The sequence below is a fragment of the Hylaeus anthracinus genome, unplaced genomic scaffold, assembly GCF_026225885.1.
Source record: "Hylaeus anthracinus isolate JK02 unplaced genomic scaffold, UHH_iyHylAnth1.0_haploid 0, whole genome shotgun sequence".
Classification (NCBI taxonomy): domain Eukaryota; kingdom Metazoa; phylum Arthropoda; class Insecta; order Hymenoptera; family Colletidae; genus Hylaeus; species Hylaeus anthracinus.
Genome location: NW_026533254.1, coordinates 23857009 through 23876897, shown reverse-complemented (window position 1 = coordinate 23876897; position 19889 = coordinate 23857009). Strand labels below are relative to the sequence as shown.

Here is a 19889-nt window from a genome sequence, read left to right as displayed (position 1 = left end):
TCGTAATCCAGAGATATTAGTTTTATGTTTTACAAGAAACCATACTTCCCGCCTCGTGATTAAATTACCGAGGCGAGCCCGCCGCAGACATCAGCTTCTTCGTTAAAAAGCTGGCGCACGAAACGTGTTTTCGTGCGGAAAAACGTCGATTTGCGGACGCGGCAACCACGCTCGCGTTACGCGACACGTTCCCTGGCTCGCTGTTCCCTGTTTTCGTCAGGGAATTACGGCATCTACACGTTCGCCCAGATTTTCGGTTATCTCGTGTCGTGTGCGACCTAAAACACGAAGCATCGTGGCGCAAATTCCAGAAATCATTCGAAATTGTGGTGTCTAACGGGTGAAGAATAGAGACACGAGTTGTATGGCATTAGCTTTTGTTAGAGGAGACGCTCTTGTAGCCCGCATGGCTGGTCTCTATGACTTCTCTTGGAGGACTGACCATTCGAACCATTTAAAACTAAACATAAGGCGGAGTTGTGACGTCAGGTCGTCGCCGCCGCTGCAGAAATATATCAATTCAAGTACGGTCCCTGTCAGAGTGTCACGATTCTTCTCCGTTAGATCGTCACAAACTTCGTGTCACCGATCAAAGACTGAACCGTCCCATCAAACTTTGAGAATTGATAAATAGACGCAGCACGAGAATCCTCTCGACGCTTTGAATATTTATCGACTTGTTTTTCCAACGAGCACAGGAGTACCGGTCCTGTAAAATTCGCGGAAGTAACGTAGCCGCCGCATGGACGCTATTTTTCAAATTTACTACGAATTTATTTTATACCTCGGGAAACTGGAGCACATCAGTCGCCAGGGGCCCGATAACATTCAACATCGCTCTTTTGCAAAAAGTGGACGAGCTCTTCATATCGAAGACACGTTTGACAGAGGAATCAAGGTCGGTTTAATAGAGCTTAACAAATTGTCCTAGTAACTTTATCGAGATATCGTGCCATCGAAAGCTTCGTGGAAATGCATGTTCGCGGGCGTGTATATTAATCTCGAAACTGTCAGGTCACGGGTATCGATCTCCCGTATCGTTTCGTTCGAAGCGACTCTTCCCACCCGCAGGTGTTATCGGTACCATCGAGCGTCACGTTTCCTCAATCAAAAAACTTGTTTCTCAGACGCGGTTGAGTTATTAATCTAAAAAAAAAAAAAAGAAAAAAACTTGAAAAAGTAAAACACCACTGTAGGTTTCCGTAGACTAATAACGGATGCCATAATTATATATCTGGTAGCAAATAAAGTGTAACAAAGAATCCTCCTCTGAGAAGATGTTTTCAAGACCATAATAGCCGGGGGGAGGGGATGAGGAGGGTAAGTGTGACGAATCGGCCAAAGGAACTACCTACACTGAAGAGTATACCGCAATTTTCTGATGCTGGCCACTTAGGGGTATGAAAAACGCATGACTCGGCAATCGTTCTGGAAATGTACCCTTCCTCCCGCAGAGCATATTACTGAATTAAGTACGACGATTTAATATTCCACCAAGCCACTTGGGACCCCTTCACCCTAATGTATCAACATCACTTTGCTCTAATAAACCGAAGCTACACGCACCCGAGTATTTTACCTGATTTTCGTTCCTTTCGCCCGATCGCTTAAGAGTCAGAAGCGCCCCAATAAATTGAGAGCCTGATGGTCAGTTCAGTCCAGCCAGCGACGAGACTATAACTCATACCCGTGGCGTTGGCAAACGGACATTTTGCGTGCCGCAACACCATACGGTGCTAATGGTCGCGGCTATAACTTTCCTCCATTTTGATTAGTGAACTTCCTACGGCCGTTATCTATCGCTTCCGTCCATTGGCTGTTGGCCTTTTCACGGGCACTTCGTTTCGTCGTGGAATAAAGTAAACTTTCGGGCAATGATAACGGCCCCGAACACGTTCCTGGAGGGCTGGGGTAGATAGCGCGGCGAACGAGCCCCAAGAAATTATGGTTTTTCGTAAAACTCCGGCGAGATTGCCTCCGGAGGAAGCACTTTACGACGTCTTGCGCGTTTTTCGCGATTTACTTTGGGTCTCGGACCGGTTGAACGGCTCCCATGCACACCCGGGACTCAACGGATCTACAGCCTCCCTATTGCTTTGCGTGTGTCCAACCAGAGATAAGTGAGAAACGTTGCTGTCACACGTTTTGGCCCTCGGGTTGTTGCAGATGGCGCTGCCAGTCTAGGCGACAGGTGTAAGCAAACCTCAGGGGCTGTAGCGTGCAAATATGCTGCTACGGTACGGGCTTAGCGACCCCGGGATACCCGAGCTAGAGTGGGCCAGCGGGCCCCAACAGACGTGTACCAGACTTTGCGTTGACTTCTGACTATAAAAGCTTAATAGAGACTTAATCATAATTAAGGAGTCACGTGATTGTGACGCATAGGTACAGTGCAATAACCGAAGAGACAGCCACACGTTCAAATAAACCAAGCTCTGATTCAAAGCCTAGTTGCTTGACGTCATCTCCGCCCCTCGCGTCTCTACATTCGTGCCACCACCACACGGATCTTATTAGCGAACCCAAACAATCCCGTAATCTACGCCAGGGAATCTCCAATTACGGATAATCCAAATTTCTCCCGGTCGAAAACAAACAGCTCCTTCGAAGGAACATTCCCCTTTATAACCAACCTCTTATTCTCCCTATTCGGTGCCACGCATCACAGTTAACAGACGATATCGTCGAGAACGGTTTCCAATCAATTTCAGAGCCATTTAAAGCTGCTCTCTAATTCAACCCTCGCTGTTTCTCTCGTCATTCCCACGTCCCCGCTACACGGAGCTGGAAGGGAAACGCCAGTAATCGCTGTTCGATCGGTGTTCCGACGAAGTGGCCGCAGACTGTGATCGCAAATGTTGCGAAAGAACGACAGGACGAGCCGGGGAGGGGTGGGGGTGGGGATGGATTGGAAGTAAGGGTGGTCCGTCACGCGACGGGTCTTCCTCTCCGGAGCGTCTTTAAGGGCACTGATCATGCGAGACGGAAACCCAAAGGTGAATCGTGTTGGGTCGTCTTACGCTCGCTCAATCACGTAAATGCATCTGCTGCGTCTATCTATGCCGGGGGCATCGTATCAAGTGACCAACGTGATTGTCTGTGAAATTCGAGGACGAGCGGAATGCATTCAATTCCAAGAGCGACGTCCCGTAGACGATGATTGCGGTAATGTAGTTCGAGTTGTTACGCGTTTTGACCTCTGAAACCGACGCAAATTGTGTTCCAGGCTCTGTCCCAAATGTTCCCCATCAAATTTATCCAAATATTGTCCGACGAGTCGATTCTAAATTTGTTCCTCAGGATTGTTGTTTACGCGTTTAAATATTTATTCCAATTTCGATAATAATAATGGCGTCGGCGGTGTAACAACACGCACTGTTTACACTTCTACTAATTAGCTGATATTTGATGGGCACAGGAACGTTGGTTGCATTTCATCCCGAAGTTATTAAGGTCCATCGAAATTGAGCGCTGCTTTTGCGCGCGGTGGGAATTAATGAAAGTTTAAATTTTCACGAGAAATGCTGCGAATTTCGAGGGGAAAATACGCTCGTCGGGACGAGTAGCGTTCTGTAACGAGTGCTTGTCCGTGGAACGAATAATTCTATACGATACACGAGCTGGTCCCTTGGAGTCTGTATAACCTCCTCCTCCCTGCACACTTTCCTCTCTCCCTACCGACGAAATACAAGACTCTGGCGAATATTAGTTTCGACTTCATATTACAACGCGGCATAATTTGCGGTAAGACTGTGGGGATGATTGCTTCTCCAAAATTAAGTCGAAACTGTGAAACACATCGTATAATCACGCAACAGTTTGATGAAATTGGAGTATGGATCGTATCAACGTGTCTCTTTGATCACTGTCGCGAATTTTCACGTTCCAACTCTTCCCCATGCATCTTTTTCCGGTTAACCGTCACACCCTTCGTGTTACCGACAGATTTTCAATCCTGTTAAATTATTTCTTTTGTGGAAGCCCATGGATGCAATTTCCTACGCAGATTAAAGTGTCAAGCGGTCCAGGCAAGAAACCCATCGTTGCGTCAAACGTATACGCGACAATTTAAAAAACAACCCCAAAGAAAGTCCGAGAGTGGTGAGGTGACGATTGCAATTTAATTCTTATTTAAGTTGATGTTTAGGGTTTAGATACAACAGGATATATAAAAACGTAGCTACAGCTATGTTTCACGTAACCTAACCTATGCAACCTAACCTAACTAATACCCAGTTGCAAGAGAATTTAAGCGAGGCATTTCCTGCCAGTATGCGGGTGCAAGAGCCATAAACAAGAACAATAAACGACATCAACATAGTGAAATAAGAGGATTATTAATAACGAAGCATTTAACATCGCTCTAATATGTTTCGCAATCTGTTATTCGAGGCAGGGGGAACGAGCAGTATCTGCAATGTAGATCGATGAATTCGAAGGCGCGCGGAAAGGAAATTGGACGAGAGCCTTTCAATGGATCCGTTGACGAATGTGCACCCGCGACCCGTTCTCGATATTTTCCAGCATATTTATGACAGCGCTGAACAAAAGCCGTTACGAGTTACGGGTTTTAGCTCGCGAGGAAGTCACCCGTTTCCTGGTCGATTCCGCCGTCGGTAACGAACATTTAAATTCTTGTTCCAAACAATCGTGAACCGTGTAATTGTTCGCCGCCTCGAGGAATTATTTCCATTTCAAGCCGATAATGTTACCAGGCACTCTCGCATGGAGTTAACGTTAGGTCACGTTTCGACTGTACGGGTGACTGATTGTAGATGACACTATAATTAAAATGAGCCTTGGCTCTACAGTGACGTCATATATAGCAGAATTCGATAAATAAACGAATAGTGCACTCCGTACTGTAGAATAAAATTCCTTTACACAGTTATCGACTCACCAGAAAAGGGCGCCTTAACCATGGGACGGACCTAATGCGCGCGGTTGATCCTTTCGCCACTCATAAGCTCATTCTGGCTGGTCCACGCCGCTGCGAGACCAAGAGCGTTCTCCTGTAATCACATCCGAGTGTTTCCAAGCCAGACGGTTTGCTTTCCTCGGCATTCCCGACCCGACGAAGGCATCGTTCATCCCCCATCCCACTGCGAGAGGAGTTTACGTATGCCGGACGTAGTTCCCCGCCGATTCATCAAACGGTCCTCCTCCTTATCGCTCCGCGCCATTTAAGAAAAGAGCTCCATAACCCCAGCCCAGGAGAAAGAAATGGTACGAGACGGGGGTGAGTCGAGGACTAGATGGGGAGGAACGCCACCCTTACCAGAGGTGTCTCCGTGAGAGTAGCCCCGGAGATTGGAGTCTGTCACTAAGCCAACTATCGGCTCGCCTCTCACGTGTTTCGCCGTCGATGCTGGGATACCTCGGCCCACCCCCTCGGCCCACCCCCTCGGCCCAGCCCTCTCTGTCCTCCTTTTCTCTTCCGGCTACATAGAAAATTGCCAAGGAGACTCGGGATGCGCTGGAACTCGTCTCGATAAAGCGAGAAGAGACCTTGTTGCCAGACAGACTGCCCGCCACTAGGGGCTCCCTTGGTGGGCACTATCCTTTCCTGTGGATGTACCCTCCTGTAGACGTATGAGCATCGATCAAACGCTTATCGAAAAAGCTGAGAAAATGTTCCACAATAGAAAACAGCACTGCGTTATATGTGGCGTTCATTCTTTTTTTCGAGTGAAAATGCATTGCGCGTACCCGGGTTAGGTCTGGGTTAGGTTCTTCCCAGAGAACCCGGGTTATGTGGGGCTTTCCTTGGATGGCGGTCACCTCCCAAGGCCTACCCACTAAAAGCACTCGCCCACCTAAGTTACAAAGGTGATCCGCTCGCTAGTGGACACAAAGGAAGTGCCACAACAGCCCACCGTCATCGTAAGCTTGACGACAATGACCCCCGCAGCGGAACCGGCTGTATGTAAGAAAACCAACCGTCATCCTGAACAAGGGAGGTGCCTCAATAGAGCAAGGTTTGGTACTCCTCAATTGCGCACGAGTTGAGACACCGTAGAGGTTCTAACTGGAAAGCCTCGCAGCACTATGCGCAAAGTGCTGGGATTCCCCAGGCTCCCTTGACGAGAAAACCTTCAAACATTCCCTCATGAAGAAAGAACTACCAAGAGTCTACTATGCGCATTCGTTCAAGAATTCGCCATTTACAATAATCTGTCAGCGATGAACCCCGAGGGTTCCCCGACGCTCCCGTCTGCGCAATTTGCGTCGCGCCGATGAGCTACCTATGTTGCAGTGGTTCACTCATAAAGGCGCAGTAGAATGTAATTATCTATTCATTTCCCAACTTCGCTAGACTGGCGCCTTGTTTACATCTTAGTTCGGCGCACCAAGTGCACCCAAGGTCTAAACTTGGCGCAAGGTTGCGTTGTTGCCACTACGTCAAACGTCAAGCTTCCTCGCTAAAGCAGCAGAATTGCGATAATTAGGAGCCTCCAGGATTCGTATTTCGCGTAATCCCAGTCTCTCGCAGTCGGTATAATCCTCTTTTGGCGAACACTCGCGGCTGTCTCGTTTTCCGTTTGATCCTGGTCTCCGGTAATTAGCACCTGCCCATTACTGTTTTCCTTCGCTCTGATAATTTCAAAGCGCTCGGTTCATCGACATTCCCGACAGATAATAACCAACCTCTTGCCACGGACACATTTAAGCTTCCCGTTCAAAGAGAGCCGACGACGTGTCCATCTTGTTTGACGTGGAGCTCTCGACAAGGACGGGCAATCTTTCTATGGCGGGTGCAAAACTTGCTGCCGGGCACAGATTCACGGACAGGATATTCCGGCCAGGACTGATACCGCCGATGTACCGGGTACTCCTATGATGAAGCACTATCCCGAAATTGGTCTGGGATGATGTTATACAAGTGGCGGTTAGACGGAAGCTTCGGTAACGAGTATTGTGTATTGTTCGCGAACGGGTGGACCGTGGTAAATAAATGCCAGACGGTGGAATGCTGTACTTAATATAGTTTATTTATCTTCGTCTGTTTGTTAAAAGGGAGTTGACTGTGAGCTGGACTAATATGAAACACAGTACCTGTTGATCCGTCAGTTAAACTTGCTTTTACGTATGTATAAAGGAACGTTCAAAGAAGAAAATTTGACACTGTAGATTTAATTTGAGTATAAATACATATAGATATATGTGCGATGGATTCTGAATCTAGTAGACAATTGGTATCCTTTGGATCTATCAGGCTTTGTATATGGCGTTCCCGTGTCGAATCGTTTAGTATCCACTCTTTGTTTGTACGTAGGGAACGAGCTGAACGGAAAACCGCTCGTGGTGTTTCCGAAAGCCAAGAGCGGCGGCGGGGTGGCGCAACTCTTTCAGGCCAAGGGGGCCAAAGGGTTAATTATCTGTTTCTCGGGTCCATTACACCTGAAGGACGAGTGAGGGCTGGCGGGAAAAGCGGCGGGCTGGCGAACGTGACGGGAAATAAGAACAGGTCGAGTGGCAGCCGGAAATTACAGAGTCTACAAGTAGTGAGCACTGTCACTGAAACTGACAATATGTACCTTAGGGGACCGTGCAGTCTCCGAAAGCGAACGCCGTTATGAGGACTCCCTCGCCATAGAATTCCTGTGGGCAATCGTTCCAGGAATCGCGTATGGGAGCTGTTTCGTTGAACGTGCGACACGTGGGAATCCCCTTTTCGTGTCCCTTGCGCTCGATAGGTCCTTCACGCCTCCGAACTAAAAAAAAAAATCAATTCTGGATCGGAGGCACGCGGACAATGTCGAGTAATTTTTATTTACTGTGACCGAGCACACCTTGCAACGAAGCTTCTAATCGTTGATTTCGCCGTCTTCGCGTTTAACCGTGATAGCAGTTCAATGAGCCCTTTGGCTATCCACGCTGGCGTCGCTCGTTGGCCCGCGGCTGGCAATAAAACACCGACGAGAGATTAATTAATCCTCTTTTTATTAGGTTTTATGGTAATTTTGTTTTCTACAACGGAGCAACGAGGGCTCGTGGCGATTCGGCGTCCGTTGAAATTTCAGAATGGGCTGGGGAACGTTTTTAAATGAAACATATCCTTTCAGAGTCGCAGAAAAATTCGGAGCCTCGCGGCAGTGAGATACTGCGAGCCCTGGTTTTATTTAAAATATATGTCAGGCGTTATATCGCATAAAATAAAAAATTTATATATTTTAATGGAATATCTAAACATTCACACGAATAATGCGGCTCCGCGTGTAAATGTAATATAGATGTCAGTCGTAATTGAACGGCAGCCGACGTTCTAAAGGGAACTTTTGTAAAACAGCCATGAACTAAAACAATGCGTGCCGCGTTAACATTTCACAAAACATATCGACGGCTCTCAAACTACCGAGGAATGAATAGGATCTGTTGTAGAAATATAAATATTTCATCGTTCCACTGACGGCATCGTTCCACTCGCGGGTTGCCTCAAACCGACGGGGAATTTTTTAAATAATTCCACGCTACTTTAAACGAATGTAACTGCCGAGAACCGTAAGACATTTATGACGCTTCCATCTAGAAATATCGATGGAGCCGTCGACATGATTTCATTCGCACCTCGATACACACGCCAGCATTTATTCACTCCGAACGCATTTGACGTTTACTATAATTCACGTAAAATCTCCCAAAATGTTCACCCAGTTAAAAAAAAAACATGCAAAACAACGACTTGTTTTGAACACAAATTCAGCATCGTTTACGAGCCACACTCGACGCCAACAGAATTTCAATTTGCGCCAACTACGAGGCGAATCGTTTTGAAAAGATCGCGTTCGTGCACGGCTGCTGTATATCCGCAGAATTTTCTAAAATATTGCGGCAATTAGGGCGTGCCCGATGGTACCTCACGGCTGCAAAAATGCGAAGATGAACCGTGCGCTCTCTGCGTGGCTTCTTCGTCATTCTTTTTTGCGCCTTGCGCTCAATAAGAGCGAGTTTCTACGATTTCGCGAAATTAACCGCGAACACTCAACCCCCTTCCCGTGAATACCGCCACTCCCAGTCGAACTGACTCAGCAGGAGTCTAGAAGGATCGACGGACCACCGACGCGTCTTTGGTTTCCGCGAAAACTGCGACCTTTATAAATCGCCACGACTCTCGACGCGCGTCAATTGCGAAGCTGCGATTAACTCTGCCTCTCTCCCCCTACGTCGCTTTTCAATCGTATTTTCCCTGAGTTTATTCGGTGAGAATTTCCAGATTCGTCGATTTGTAGAAGCGTGATTTTGATTACTTTCTCGACCCTCTGTCTGCTTGACTTTCAAACTCTCCAACCCATTTTACCGTTTGTGGAATATGATCCAAGGCATACACTCGTCCATTCAGAACTATCGATCCTTAAGTACATCTCCCACTTGAGAGGCCTGAAGATAACGATCTTCGGAAAATATACCGGGTAAGCGCAACGTACCAAAGTGTACCGATCGTATTTCGTCCCACTGTATCCCGTTCGACAACTTCAAACACGTAGCGAACTCTGTTATTCCGCATTCGAAGGTTCCGGCCACAAAAAAATTTAATACCACGAATGTTTTACCAGAAAATACATTCCGCTGGGCGATAGTGAGATATTAAACTCTCCTTCATTTCCTGCGAGGGAATTTCCGCGAACGGTTTACGCCGCATTGATAACGCGGTTTGCATAAAACAGCCGTTTTATCGGCGTCCCTTGATCCGGCGAATATTTTTGGTCGCTTCTTCTCCAACAAAAATTTGCAATCTGCCCAATAAAAATGAAGCATATCGTACCCATTGCGACCGGTGAAATATGATCCAATAATGCGATCGTCTATCATGTCGCGGGGCGCCGCATTGATACGACGTATCCGCGACGTGATATCGCCTAGATGAGGAACGAATTTCCCTGTAATCGTCCAACGAAATCCCCGCTTAACGCCGCGAACCAGATATAATTTATTCGAATTTCGCCGCACCTGGAAATATTCCTTCGACGCTCCAAAGCTGTTAGCTGTGGCTCAAACGTAACCGAGGACGACTCTTGCAAACTGAAACTTTCAAGTTTTTAAGTTTTGATAACTTTACACAGTCGTTGGACTACTTAAAGCAGATAGATGATCCCTTTCTGGTAAGGAGACGAGTTTATTTAAGCAAGTTTATGTTTATGTTAAATGTAACTGAAGTAGGTGGAGGCAGAGAGTACCCGATTGGTAAGGTTGAGTACTCTGTAGGCAAAGTGAAGCGCTCTGTCGCTAATGCAGAGCACTGGGTCGGTAAGAGTCCGCAATGTAGACTGTTCGATCGGTATCAATCGAAACACATAGAAAGTGGCCCGGAGTAACCAAGAGCATCCTGGTTTAGGTACCCTAATTGATAGGAGTCGTTTGCTACAGGCACGTATTATAGCCATACAATCATGCTCCAGAAACATACCAAATTACTTTCATTTGCAGCATTCTACGATTATCCAAGGCGCGGCATATGGTGGGTCCTGCAGCAGCTCACGATTTAACAATCGTGCCACACGCTACGCCCCAGCATTTAAGGGGTTAAGGACTCGATTCGACCCGGAATGTCTCACACGCGGCGCCAGACTCTCAACAGGAAAAGGGGAACCCGTTTAGCGTGGCCACTTTTTTCGCCGGCAGCTCGCGCACTCGGCTATTTTCCGCGAGGCATTGTCCCCGTTTCCTATCCGCGGTTCTCCAGGCCAGGAAACATTTAATTATACCTCTTTCTTTGTCGCTTTTCGCTGCGCTCTTCCCATCGTCCCCGCTCCCTCCCGTTAAATTTTCATGCTTACCCCGTCCTCTCGTTTTCCACGTTCACGATACGCATTCATGACCCTCTTCTTCTTACTGTTACGCGTTATTGCTTCAATCATTCCGCTCTGGAGATTATCTCCGACGTTGGACTCTCCCTCTCTCTCTCTCTCCCCTTCTCAGATTTTATTAAACTCCCGTCGCAATTGCATTTGCATACTTCTTGCCATCATCCCTTTCTTTACTTTCGTAGAATTCCCGTCGCTGCCTCGCGTTATTTACTCCTCGTTACTTCCCCTTCCGAGTTACGCCGCAATTCCCCGGTTCCGCGAAACCTCCTCGACGGATTTTTCTAAATTCGAGTTGCTTCTTTTCAAGCGTTCCAGCGCCGTCATCCCTCGCCGCCACGGTCTCGTTAAAATCCGTTCTGGACGTTGGCGACTCCGTTGCCACTTCCTCGGTGGGGCTATCTCCTCTCCCGTCCCTCTTTTTCCGCTTTTTCGATGAGTCATCCCATTGGCTGGGTCGAGGTCTTCTCCCTCTTTTTAAACGAGGCGACACTGACTCCGTTTATTGGCTCATCTTTCGATTTCCTAGCGTCTCGGTCCCTGCCATCTTTTCGTCTACATTCTTACCGACGGAGCGCCGTTCTACATTGCCGACTCGCTATGATCTGCATTAGCGACAGAGTGTTTCACCTTGACGACAGAGTACTTTACCTTACCGATCGGTACCGAACACAAACGGATAGCTATTTAAATACTATTTCCCTGAATTTAATGGGTGTCACGCAGCTGAGGAATTAATCGCGGCACGATACGCCGACTGCATCTTCGATTCCATCGAGCAGCGGAAGCGAGGAGGTCGCGGGATAAAGGTAAAGCGCAGTCTGGATTTGCGCGGAAAGCTTCCGTTATCGGGACCTTTCTACTCGACTGGCAAGTTCCGTAAAAAATAAGTATTGCATTCTTCATCGTGCAAGCGACAGGTTGTCTATAAATCTCTCCCGGTTCCGTCGAAGACGGCGGATCCTCTTTACCCGCGGATCAGGAAATAGCGAGGATAAAAGACGAGGAAAGGGCTCGCTGTTGCGTCTCCCATCACCAGTGCTCGGCTTAATTTTGATACTGTATCGACTTCCGGATCTCTCTTCCGTCACACCAGGCCTTCGCCTCGCCCTCGTCCCTGCATCCAGGTTGATGGAGTAGAGAAAGAGGCAATTATGGCCACGATGGCTTCAGAAACTATCCTCTTATACGTTCGATAGACATTTCAGATGATGCACTCTTATCTTGGAAAGTCTCCGCCGCCCATCGATCCGCGGCAAGTTGGCGAAGATAACGCTCGAATCGTTACGTCAAATCGTTTGCTCAATCAGCTTGTTGCATTATGAAGGAGTACACTGCGGAGACGGAATGTAGACGAGTGGCGACGCGGGAAAGTTCTTAATTAAATAAGTTTAACGGGCTCGAGGAAAAGAGTTCAGAAATCGTAAGGTGTATGGTGGTCGCTGAACTCTGCGGGCTCTAGTAAAGGGCAAGAGTGATAAACTGCCTTCTTTTTTATAGTGTAACGAATAGACACATCCTTTGGAGCTCCAGCAAGCCGGATGAGCCAATATCGTCGAAGTACCTGCTCCAATTAGAGGCTAGGCGATCCCGTTCGCAAACAGCAGCTCGATATTCGCGACCGAATAAACATTTGCCTTGCGTGGAGTTCTTATTAACCTCAGAAGCCCCATGATTCGAGGATACCGGGAAATTAATAAACTTCCTGATTAAATCTCGCGCCGAACACGCCTATTTAGTTAAACGTTCGGAGTCGCCGGTCCTAGTCGCCTCTTTCGGAATGTAACCAAGTCATGGGACAGGTAATTAACTGCTCTCTACACCTTTCACGCTTCCACCTCTCGTTCTCTTTCTTTTTCGGGCTGGAACTGGAAGCATTCCTCGAAAGTTCTTGCTTGGGAGTATGTGGCCCCGGAGGAATCCTAAAACGGCTGAAGGATTAGTTACTGAAACGTGTTCCAGAGTAATCCGAGAGCGGGAAGACTCGTTTTATTGATCAGAAAGGATCGCTTCCGAGAAAAACTGTTTAAATACCACAGGACGGTTGGAGGAAACTTCGATAATTGTCCGAAAATGGCGCTGGAGGTAATACACAATGATTAATCGTAAAAGAGCCCACATAAGACACTCAAAGTATTTACTCTTTTGGAATTCCTAATTTCGAGAGACACTAGAATGGATTTATAGCGAAATTAGGACAACGGCGGACGAACGCAGCCATTACAGTCGAAGCGGTAATTGAATATCAAGGACAAAGCGGGTTGCATTAATGCAGGGCCGAAATGTTATTTTACTTTCGAAATCAAATCTGACCGGTAGTCTCTTATTAGCCGCGGGCATCCCTCCTTCAAACCTCGCTTTCCTCTCGCATAACTCGGTGGAGTTGGAACGCGTTTCATTCGGAATCTCTGATTATTCTGCTCTTACTACTTGCGGCTGACTTGTCGTTTCTTGTTCCACTTGGGCCACGGTTGAACGCTGCAACTTCCAGGAAGTTTATCGCGCTGGAGTTTCGGGGTGGGGGGAGGAGGGGATGCGATTGAAAATCAATGGGATCCGTCAGTGAAACTGACGCGAAAACTTTGTCGAGAGGCAGATGGAGAAAACGGTAATGCGAAGAAAGTATTTGCGTTAATAAATGCGGTTGCCGGATTTCGCCGCTTTGATCTCGCGGGTAAATCGAATTATCTTTCCCCGCTGAATCAAAATCTTAAATTGATATTTGATTTCAACAACCGCGTCTCACCGACGTCTTACATCTTAAGCGCTCGCGTGCTGCTTGTTATTGATTTTATATTACACGCATCTGTGCACCTGGATTTCCCATGATGAGCGAGTGAAACGCTTCAGCTGTCCGACCTACGCGGACCATTTGTCTGAATTGTTGCGAAATGAGTTTGTAGTATGTAGTAGACAATAGCAAAGCAATAGAAGTATCCTAGACCAGCTAGTACAGTAACGAAGATTGCCTTCTACTCGAACTTAACTTAGGGCGAGTTATCCAACTGAACAATCCATCATCAACGGGCAACGTTTGGCTTCAGTTAGACCATCCAGCGATGAGTAGCCAACCTTTCGATATGTTGGCCACTGGAAAGTATTGTCCCTTTTTGGGCGATTGGCGAAGGTGCCCTAAACTAGAGGGGACTAAGGAGATAGCGTTTACCGGAAATGCGTGCGGGTGGAGGTGTCGCCATTCCGCGACAGCGAATTGAGCTGCCTCGCCAACTATCCAGCAAGGGACAATATGTCGTTGGTGTCCACAGGCCCTTCCTAATGCCCACGCAGTGGGACACCTATTGTATATTGCTCAGGAGTTTCACACAATCCCCGGTTTTCCCCAAAAAGTCAAAGATGTCTTTAGAATATTGGTAGATGCACTGTCGAGAGCCTCGTGGCATAAAATTCACGATTAGCTCAGAGCGCAGCGATGAGCAACTGGAGGATTCTGCTCTCGCTACAGGGTGGTCGAGAGGAATCGAATCGTTGTTCGCGAACGTAAAATGGCGGGGTCGTGATCCCTCATCGGGATCCACGGATGGAAAAGATAATCAATCGGGGAGGAGGGTAAACGGATATCTTATCAAAGTTGGCCCATCTTCCGGAAACTTGCTACTCGTCGTGGGTGTACGGGCCCGTGTTCTTCGCATTGGGAGGAATCGGAGACAGGCCAGGGCGCGGGGAGGCGATCGCGAGCGACGAGGACGTGCAGACGACCTCAAAGGACTAAGGACGAGGAAGGCTAGAGGGTCGCCCTAACTTTCGCGTCTGTGTGCTAGCGGCGCTGCCAGGAGGAACTTTGTCGATCAGAGTTGCGACGGAGAACCCGGTTATATCGACGCTGTCTGCCTGTAGATATACCTGGAGGGACGACGAGGACCTATGTAACGGTCTCCCTTCCACACGCCACTTTGTCACATCAGGGAGCAAGAGGGGCAGAGCCGGGTGTGCACGAGCGAGCATCAGAGACAGAGAGTTGCGCCGCGGGTTATCGAAGCCCTTGCCTTTTGCTCGCTGGATCATCCCACCGATGACTTCCCGGTACTTCTAACAGTGGCTGGTAATTTTGAAGAGAGGATCAGTGCTCCAGTGCGCACCGTATTCGAGGGACGTGCAAATAGAGGCTACCTTGTATATCGCACAAACAAAGACGTCTCGGGCCACGCCTTCCGAGGAATTAATCATCATCGAGAGGCTCCTGTTGATTATCAACCTAACTGGTTCATATACCGAGTGGGTAGATCCAAGCTACCGTCTAGCTAAACCTGGAATCTACCTTGATCCTTAATCAACAACAATTTCTCCTTTGCAAATTGCGGACAGTAGACATTGAGATTCTTCACGTTCCGTTGTAATTCAACCGACGAGGATTACACTTCAGCGTAAAGTCTACGAACTAAGCAAGTGGACGTCTCAAACTCCAAGCATTCCCCGTGCCTCGATATAATTCCCATCTGGAAACGGAGCGCATTCCTTTGACTTGAGAGTAGATCCAATTAAAAATGAAGAACCGAATGACAGTGAACGCGACAACCAGTGAGCTTGGAAGTGCTAGAATACGATTAACCCTTCCGTTGTAACACGGCAACGACGTCGGTCCGTGTAACTCGTCGCGACGACGGATGGATCAACACGTGAACAGAGTTAATAGGAGTGCGGCGACGCCTTTCACGCTAACCGCTAGAGGGCAAGCGTCCGGATCCCTTTTCCGCAAGTGCTCGGTACCTGTGTGAGCAGAAGTGACATCTGGAAGCCCTGGCGTCTAGGAGTCCGCTAGATAACCTTACTAGTAGACTCGTTCTTCCTTCCGCTTTGCGTCCTTTGTTTGATCGTCCCAAGAGCATCGGGGAAATTACTAGGCTAATGGGAGTTGCTTGGTCAAACTGGAATTTTCCGGAGTCCCTGATTAAGGGCAGGGGTGTGCGCTTGAAATAAAAAAATTGCACTCGTTAGTCGGGAACACGAGCACCCTGGCTGGCTGTGAAGTAGCATGAAATGGAAGAAACAAACATTTCCAAGTTATCGAATAAATTTAACGAACCGCTGGCGAACTCGAAAAGGCTTCTTGTCGGAAGGCGTAGCTCCGGTTCCCCTCATTATCGGTGCTTTCGGGAATATATAAAACGGCGTTTACGTGGCAACTTGACATCGTTCGGTCGCGCACAAATTACATAGGGCTGGTTACGAGGCACGTCCAAGATGGCGGACATTGTTTCGTTCCAACTGCACGCTTCTAGAACGAGTAGCCCGTCGAAGCCTACCTGTGGCGATAGAATGACATCATGGCTGGAAGTGTAAGAATTCAGACTATATAAACTACAAAATAACACGTTACTGCGAACAAGCGTCCCATTGTACGTCGCTTTTCGTCTTTCTTATCGCTTTTCAGGAGCACCCGTCGCCGCGAGGAGTTTCTGACGGCAGAGCTCTAATCTTTATTCATTATTTTCATTTAGTATCTCGTTCGTGGGCGAATGAAATCCCCTACGCCGACGGTCCACTTACTCAACGTCCGACTTGATGCGGCTTGTCCCTGTTTCCTTAATATTCGCCGGCACAACGCCCCTTTCCGTTTCCTCCGAATACTTCCAAGCGTAATACCCCGAGGGATTATTCCACGGTTTCCTCTTCGCGGCGACGCCCTCCCGGTGGCACTGTGTAAGCGATGCGCCGGAAAAATTAAAGTCATCGAGACCGAAGCGAAAAGAACGTAATCCTGGCTCCGTTCTAATTAGATCACGCGGCAACTCGTCCCAGGGAAGCTGGCAACTTTTCCAAACGTGTAAATTCCGCGATTAAAGGGACTCAATAAAATTTTCGTGCCACGCATCGGGCCATTAGAAGAGTTTACACCGAAGAAGCACGAAAGTTTCAGCTTATCGGGTCTTCCCTTCCGCCTGGAACCCCCCAGAGTCGAACTTTGCAAATGGGGGAGCTTCGTTTACCCCGCTCCAACCACCCCCTTTCTCCTCCTTGTCCGAGTTTCTTTGAATTCCACTTGCCCCGCGACAATGACTTAAGTTTCATTCCTTTCGGATAGTTCTCGACCCCGCCTGTTTCCCTGTCCTGTCCGCCGTGTAATTTGCGCTTATCGACTTTCGGCCCGATCCGCTTTTTCCAAACAAATAAACGGCCGGCGCGGACTCCCATCGAACGACCTGAAATGGACAGTGTTCGAAAATGGCTGGCTACGGTACTCGTCGCAAAACATTAATTTTTATTTGACGTCCACTTGTGCGTAGTTGGTCATTTAATTCGCAAGCGGTGGGAAGTTGCGAAACGTATAAATGTTGAAGCGAGGAATATAGGTCGCCTAATTTACGTTGCTTCATCCTTGTTTAGTTTGAGTGATCAGATTTCGAAATACAGTGAATCCACTCTGAGTGGCGCGGTAATTCCCCTATAAAAGACGCGCAGTTATCTCCACCGCTTTTCGAGACTGCTGGCTTGGAACGAGTCTTGGCGTTAGGTCGCCATCTTTTGATTAAGAAGACAGGCACAAAGTTTTACAAGACCCTTTGCAGGCCTCTGTGTCAGTGCACGGCGAGTACCTAAACTAGTGGCGCCACTAGTTCTACGATGGCGCCACTAGACCCACCATGGCGCCGCTGGGACAAATCCATGATTTACCTCTGTTAATAGGTGTCTCCTCTCTCTCTACGTGTATTTGCCGAATAAACTGGGCGTTTAAGGATCTCCCACGCGCAATTACCGTCCCGGTTAAGTGACGTAGAGCCTTAATATCGAAGGTATACGAGCGCTATGATAAAAAAAAAAAACCTAATAACGCGGCGCAGTAATTCCTAACGGAGCTGTCACCGCCCCACGCTGTGAGATTCAGAAACATGTATTTATTTTACGCGCTATTAGCCTGATGCGCGGGGGGCAATTGTTACGCGTTAATTATACGGCTTCGAAACGCAATTACACTTGGAAAAGTTCCCATTAAAAAGTTCTGAATAATCGATAGGCTCCGCCAACGAAATGACCTGGAAAGTCCGAGGAAAGGTTTACGATCACCTTTTCCAATCGTCAGTGGCCAATAGGTACCTAACCCAACTGATGCATTTCGGGAAACATGGTCGGGAAGATTGCTTTATCAATCATTTCGATACGAACATACTGGTCATTTAATTGGCGTGACCATCAGGTAAACTAAACTTCCCTTTTAACTAAACTTTCCTTCCATCCTATGTACGTTTCAGCCTGATGCGATAACTATGGTTGGCCAACGAAGAAACCTTCGAGGACGTCCGCAAGAAGGATCCATCCGGTTGATTTCAGATTGATAACCGAGGCTGTGGCGGCTTCGACGGTCGAGTTAAAGCTGCGCAACGTGGAACTGGCGCACATATGGAAGGGAGCTGGATGAGTTTGCGATTAAACGCGATTATGATTAAGGATAATGGAGTTTCAGCGCGGGAGTTCCCGTCGACTCTGAGTCCCTTCGCAGCTGGCGCCGTTATATCGAGTTCCTGTCGTCAGCCAGCGCACACGGTCGACCTACAAAATGCTTTAGGTCATCCGGTTTCTCTAACGTGTACCAAACACGTACCCTCGTTTTTTACATTTTGGACTGCACGCGCTGTAACAGCTATGACAATCACCTCACGATGAAAAATGTCGTTTCATAAGTCGTATCGATAACAACACATTATTATTATTGTTGCTTGAAGAGAACACAAATGAACTTTGCTCGCAACACCACAATTTGTTACAGAAACACAAAACTTTACTATTATTTAACACGTTCACGCCGGTGTGTACCACTAGTGGCTCGCGCTTGCGTGTGTATCAGATGGCGTGTACCTCTGCGCCGCCCCATGGCGAGAAACACAAGCAACAGCGCCGGCAACACTAGCGCTCTTACGGTAGCTTTGCGTACTAACGTAGAGCCGCCGGCATTAGCTCTATAATTTTCGTGGTACACCACTGTAGTATACCCGGATGGTTAGTTTAAAAAATCTAAAATCAAAAACAGGCAATAAAACAATAATAACGCAAAATCAAAGACGTAGCGACGAAGTACGAAGCCAATCGCAATATCCACACTCGTTTACGTTCTTCAATCATCGCACAGAGAGTGTGGTACCGGCCATTAAAGTATTGACCACACAACTTCCGGCGCCCTGCGTCCTTTACCTTAGTATCGTAATAATTGAGGCAATTTATAAGAAAAAGGCGCCTTCTTCTACAGCGGTGCATCTCAGAGAAGAAGCTGCGCAGGACAGTCGAGCATCAAAATGCAAGCTACGAAGGCTTTCCCGATGCAGACTAATGCAGTCTCTACCCTCTTGACAATGAAACAGGGAAGACACTGCGTTCGCTTGGGAGCAGAGTCTCGAGCTAACTTTAATTCAAAGACTTGCGCAACGAGTTCTGTCTCCGTCCAAAGAAATATCTTGGTGTACAGAAGTAGAGAGCGCCCCTTTAATTATGAAACACTATTCCCCTTCGCGCGATCCTCGGCACCTATCCTCTCCGTTTGGTTATTTATCCCCGCACGTGCGATAATAAATACCCCCGGCACGTATGTAGGGACATGTGTATCCAACGTTCAATTCCGTGTCTCATAAGTTCCCGCAGGGTGACTCACTCGCTAATGAAGACTACCACCCTCCGTTCCACGGTGGACAATGCAATTGGAATCGCTCTTCGGGGATCCCCGGCTCCTTTCCCAGACACATAGGGTTACGGGAAACGCTGTAACGGATCCCCAGGGACAGCTAGCGAAGACTGCGCGATCCTCCATCGCTATGTTCCATCCAAGTGGCTTTCCTCCCGCGATAAGAATTCCGAAAGTTCGGCCTGGTGTACCCGCCAACGGTTGGCTGGAGAAATTACGACATAATTGAGATGAACGATTCCCTCCATTCCGCGAGAGGAACTCTCGTTTTTCCCTTCGCGTATGCACGGGATTCGTTCTCCGAAAACGGGAGCCTCCAATTATGTTGAACGGCGACACGGGACGGAGGTCCTCGATAAGCGTGTAAACCATTGAACGCTCTGCGAGACCGGTTAATTATCGCGAGATCGATACCTCGGTTGGCGAGCCACGAAATCCCATTGAATTTCCGGCCGTATCCC

General features: G+C 47.9%; 1 long non-coding RNA gene across 2 annotated transcripts in view; it reads left to right on the top strand.

Annotated features, from left to right (window-relative positions):
* LOC128890373 (uncharacterized) overlaps positions 1 to 19889 on the top strand; it is a 190584-nt gene that overhangs the window by 169731 nt on the left and 964 nt on the right. The gene's annotated exons all lie outside the window — the stretch shown is intronic.